At 45.0% G+C, this 6,130-nt stretch overlaps 1 protein-coding gene across 1 annotated transcript in view; it reads left to right on the top strand.

The window, feature by feature from the left end:
• Positions 1-5,765, top strand: part of LOC308292092 (oxysterol-binding protein-related protein 2-like) — a 246,054-nt gene extending 240,289 nt beyond the window's left edge. Inside the window, exon 15 of the transcript XR_013962385.1 lies at positions 5,718-5,765. The gene's annotated coding sequence lies outside the window, so the exon portion shown is untranslated. The remainder of the gene's footprint in view (positions 1-5,717) is intronic.
• Positions 5,766-6,130: the final 365 nt, after the last annotated feature.

Below are 6,130 nucleotides of genomic sequence, written 5' to 3' on the forward strand. Positions count from 1 at the left end.
GGCCTTAATTATTTTATACTTTAGCTATTGAAAAATAGCAGATATACAAGCTCACAGCTGTGAGCTTGTAGATCGATCTGCTATTTTTGAAAAGTCATTGTGTGCAAATCTTTGGAGATATGTATTTTTTAAGTAAACATTTGTAACTCAAATTTTGCTTTGGAGGGGGGGGGGGGGTCCCTGGAACTGAATATTTTGATATGGGGGTCCGTGGCCAAATACATATCATTTTGGGGGTCCTTCACATTAAAAAGTTTGAGCACCACTCATATAGAAACATATTTTTTTTTTCCAAAAAAAACCTTAGAAGGATTTGAAATATTCAGACTCCGCACAAATGTTCATATGTTTCTTTTCTTCTTTTTTTTTTTTAATAGCAGATCTACAAGCTCGCAGTGAGCTTGTATATCTGCTATTTTTCAATAGTTAAAGAACAAAATGTGAGTGAATCCTTGTACCCGGCCGGGGCCCAGGAGTTTGGTGTGACACCCCTGGGCCGTTAGCAGCCAGTCTTTTTCTTTTTTTTCTTCTTCTTCTTTCCCACACAAAGAGAGAAAAACAAGACAGCGCTCATCACCACCATCCATTCTAGAGCTGCTGCTGCTGCTGCTATGTGTGCTCACTCTATAGTCAGGACTAATCTAATGGAATGCAAATATTATACACATGAGCCCGGCAAGCCAGGACTGCATGCGGCTGTTTACATAAGAGATTGTCAATCGTATTATTTTATTTGTTTTTTTATTTCAGGGACACTCGGTTTGATGTGCACTAGAACCCGCGACACTCTCAGAGTTACAGACCTTTAAGGGTCCATTTGGTTCCGTTTGTACACTCTCAGAGTTACAGACCTTTAAGGGTCCATTTGGTTCCATTTGTACACTCAGAGAACTTTAAGGGTCCATTTGGTTCCGTTTGTACACTCAAGAGATCTGTAAGGGTCCATTTGGTTCCATTTGCTCTCAGAGTTACAGACCTGTAAGGGTCCATTTGGTTCCGTTTGTACACTCTTGGAGTTACAGAGCTGTAAGGGTCCATTTGGTTGCATTTGTACACTCTTGGAGTTACAGACCTGTAAGGGTCCAGTTGGTTACATGTATACACAAATTGGTCTGTCCATGTTGTTTTTTTAAAAATCGGCCTGATGTTGGCGCTAGATGGGACAGATGCATTTTGCTGACATGACTGTAGAGATACTGTGTACCGCTTTGGAGGTTGAGGTTTGGCAGCCAAGGAGTGTGTGTGCAAAGTTTGGCATGGATCGGGGCAACGGTGGTGGAGATATGAAAAGGGCAAAAGTGTGACTTGTGACGTGTGACTGACTGACTGCAGAATATGTTTAATGATAATCTAACTCTTGAGAGCGTACAAATGAAACCAAAATGGAACCGTACGGGTCCATTTGGTTTCCTTTGACGCTCTCAATCGGTTAAAAGATCTATGAGGGTCCATTTGGTTACCAGCTCTCCATTGAGCTGGGGCTGGGGACCACCTGGAACCACCCTCGAGGACCACTGGTGGTCCCCGGTGCACTGGTTGAGAATCACTGATATGAACTAAAAGAGAACGCTGGCACACTGTGGGCTCCGGTTGTAGGAGGTGCTGTGAGGTTTTGGTCCCTCGACTTCCTCAGACTAACAGCCATTTCATGCACACATATTACATCCTAGGTAGCAAGCAAGCAGCCGAAGGGAGCAACAACTGTTGCATACCAAACTGATATCTGATTCATACACACAGTCACACTGGAAACAGGCGATCCACCAGCTTTGTTGCGACCGTCAGGTCGCAGTTACTATGAAAAGCTCCACCGGCTGTCTGTCAGTCAGTCTGTCAGTCAGTCTGTCCGTCACGTCACACTTTTGCCCTACTCATATCTCTGCCACCGTTGGCCCTATCAATGCCAAACTTTGCACACACACTCCTTGGATGGCAAATCACAATTTCTCACATGGCCCTCTTCTAGCGCCACCATCAGGCCGACTTTTGCAAAACACATTTTTGGACACTGCTCCTACATATTTTGGCCTAAAATCACGCAAAGCGGTACACAGTATATCTAAAGTCATGTCATCAACATGGATATGTCCCATTTCCCATATTCCCTCCTGATTGGCTATGGTTGCCTTAAAGCTATTCTATGTAACTTTTTTAATAAAACAAATCTTAAAATTGTCCTAATTATTAAATCGCTAAAGTTTTAGAACACCCACTCTGTTAATTTCAGCCCCCAAAGCCTTTTCTTTATATGTGTTCTACTGAGCCCCTGTGGCCGTGACCGGGACTGTCTGCATCATTCTGTATACGTGTCTCCCTACCGGCCAATCACAGCGCAGATCATACACTGCCGGGCTCTTCAGGAAGTACACTGCAGTGTTTACACTGGTCTAGGAGTCTAGCATGTAACTCCCCAACCGCTGCTCGTAGAGGGACACGAGAGACCTCTATGGATGCGTCTCGGCGAGGCGGATGCGGTGGTCTGAAGGCCCGGTCCGCGGCGAAAAACGGCCGAAAAAAGCAGACGCGACCGTGGTTTGCTATACCGCTACTGACCACTAATTGAGCAACTTACACAGTATAGCTTTAAGTTTGTGTGCTTATCTCCCGAATAGGAAAGATAAGCTTACTTACTGGTATAGATCAGTTATTTCTGGCCCGTTTACTAATACGTAGGATTTGTATGTCCAGCCTATAGATTGCACTTTGATAGATAGATACCTTTATTATCCCAAGGGGGAAGATCAGTCGCCCAGAGGAAGCACAGCAGTTTAAGGTTTACAAAGTTACAGAGAAGTATGAAAAAGAAAAACAATTACCGTTGTGTACAGTAAAAAAAAAAATGCTTGATTCTGATTGGTCAATCGCTGAAATCAGAGGTCTGTTATTTCTGGATAACAGACCGCTCCACTCTATAACAGACCGCTGGCTAATCAAAGGCTCAGAACACCTGCTGCAGTCAGTCTGCACTGTGTGAATCTTGTGCTGTATCCAACATGTCAGCCATCATGTAAACATTGAAAATTTGATATACCCTTAATGGTCCATTTTGGTTCCTAACAAACATTAATAGCTGGAACTCCCTCCCGGACCCCACTTTGAGAACCAATGGTTTAGAATACACACGAGCGGACGCGAAGGGCCAGGGACTTCAGTGGTTAGGTCTAGAATGCACACCAACAGACCTGAAAGGCCGGGACTTCAGTGGAAGTCGCCACAGGCTGTCCACAGTGTGATAACCCCCCCAGCCCCCACCACCCGCCGTTTGCAGGCTGCTGCTGTTTGCTGCTGACTGTCAATCTGTCACACTGTGATGTGCAGGGGACCAGCTCCACTGAGGCACGCACGCACGCACGCACGCACGCACGCACGCATGCACACACACACACACACGCACACACGCACACACACACACACACACACGCACACACGCACACACACGCGCGCACACACACACACACACACACACACAAAGTGGCAGGTTGTGAGGTTGTAGACTTGCTATTTGCAGGAGATTTTAGACATTGGGAAACTTGCGAAATGTGACATTCTGCTTAATGAGTAGGAATTTTACTTTTGGTACTTTCATAGATGGGCAGTATTTGAAATACATGTATTTAAAAAAAAAAAATTAATTTTATATTTTGTATTTCAAATACTCGCTCTTTCGAACAACCGTCATTTCGACAAAGGAGCGTCGGGAGGGTTAGCGACTCACCCCCCCACGGAGGTTAGGTTTAGGGTAAGGGTTAGAGTTGGGTGTCGAAAAGATGACACGTAGTAACAGAAAAGTGCTCCCCAAATACTTTTTTTGTATTTCAAAATACAAAAAAAGCATTTCAAATAAGTATTCAAAATACGTATTCAAAATACATGTATTTCAAATACTGCCCATCTCTGGGTACTTAAAGTATATTTAGGTGCCAATTCCTTTTTTTGTACTTTTACTCAAGTACATTTTAATACCAGACTTTTACTTCTACATGGAGGTGTTGATACTTTTACTCAGGAGAAAAAAGAAAACGTAATTCTTCCAGCATTGCAGGCACGCACACATCACATACGCACGCACACACACACACAGACACGCATCATCCAAAATCCAAGCCCTCGCGGCTCCTTGCCTTTCATCGTCTGTGTGTTTAATACTGACAAGCTCTTTCACATTTTGATCTAGCGCTTCTTTTAATCCACACGACACTGATTTTAATTGATTTTCACACGCCGCTATTTTATGCTCTGGCTTTTATATCCCTACCCTTATTTTCCTTTTTCCAAACCTGCTAACAGCAGAAGCCTGCATGTGCAAACCCGCATGTGCAAACCCGCATCCTTGTGTTGTTGATCGATTTGGACGGATCAATCCGCCCGTCCATCCGTCCGTCTCTACATGTTTCTCTCTCTTGCAGGGACGTGCAGGGAATGTTAGAGAGGCAAGGGCTGACATTTCTAAAAGGGGCTTTTGGTGAAAATATTGAAAATAGCAGACCTCCAAGTTCACAACGTGTCACAGCTTGATACCACACTAAACTAAGCATAATCAAGTCAGTACAGTAGATGTGGCGTAACGGCATGGATTTCCAGACAGAGAGGGCAATTCTTTCAACATGAGATGCAACATTCAATGTCAGGAGAGTTTGGACGAGGCAAATCTCTTGAATGCTGCCTTCAGGTATGGCATGGGAAGACGGCATTTGCATTTCTTTCACCAGAGTAAAAAAGGCATTCATGGTCTGGAGAGAGGGCACTGTTTTACAGACTGGTAAAAGGGCAGGGGCTCAAGCCCCCTTTGATGTCTACGTGTGCACAGGCCTGCTCTCTCTCTCTCTCTCTCTCTCTCTCTCTCTCTCTCTCTCTCTCTCTCAGGCTGGTGAAGTGTTGTCTCCTCACTTTCTCTGAACCCCCCCCCCCCTCTCTGCTCTGGTCGCCACAGAAACGGCTGCTGATTCAGGCAGGGTGGGCGTGCATGCGGCTCGGTGCCCCATGGGGTGCCAGAACAGTCAGCCATCATCATATCTGCTTCTGCGAGCGCGCGCGCGCGCACGCAACGCACGCACGCACGCACGCACGCACGCACGCACGCACGCACGCACGCACGCACGCACGCACGCACGCACGCACGCACGCACGCACGCACGCACGCACGCACGCACGCACGCACGCACGCACGCACGCACGCACGCACGCACGCACGCACGCACGCACGCACGCACGCACGCACGCACGCACACACACACACACACACACACACACACACACACACACACACACACACACACACACACACACACACACACACACACACACACACACACACACACACACACACACACACACACACACACACACTATACTGCTGCCTCCACTGCTTTGATACCTTTCATTCATTCATTCATTCATTCATCCATTCATTAATTCAGTGCACCTATTGAGACCTGATTCTATACCAACATACGTTTTGTATGTTGGTATTTTATCACAATTATTGTGACAAAAGAAATCACGATTTACGATATTATCGCGATAATCAAAATCCATTATCCTGTGGCGGAACATTTTCCAAAAAATAGCCGATCTACAAGCTCACAACACGTCGCAACGCGGCGTGTTGTGAGCTTGTAGATCGGCTATTTTTTGGCAACGACATTTGATAGAAAGTGCTAAAAAGACTTTATCAAGTACGTACAGTATATTATAAGTACCTTTTACCAATTATAGAGGGTTTAAGTGGTACAGGATATGCAGCTCGGCAAATAAAAGGTGAATTGATCCCAGTACATGACAGAAGACGATATCATGATAAATTAAATCTCCACGATGTGTGTTTTTCATCACAATATACGATAATGACGCTTATCGTCCCATCCTTAGTTGGTATCAGCCGTTCTCGAAAACCTTTCATGTCAAGGACCAACCCCAAAATTATTTATTATATATATTTGACTTCCCAACATCTCCCTGGAATATTTTGTTCCAAGGAGCTCCCAGAAGCAAAGATTTGAGTTCAAACTTTTTCAAAACTTATACTGTGAGACGTGTCAATTTTCCTGATTTTTCAAGATGAGCTGATCTACATAAGCTCACAGTGCAGCACGAAGTGACGTACTATGAGCTTGTATATCTGCTATTTTTG

This window comes from Nannobrachium achirus, assembly GCF_963921795.1.
Source record: "Nannobrachium achirus genome assembly, chromosome: 9".
Classification (NCBI taxonomy): domain Eukaryota; kingdom Metazoa; phylum Chordata; class Actinopteri; order Myctophiformes; family Myctophidae; genus Nannobrachium; species Nannobrachium achirus.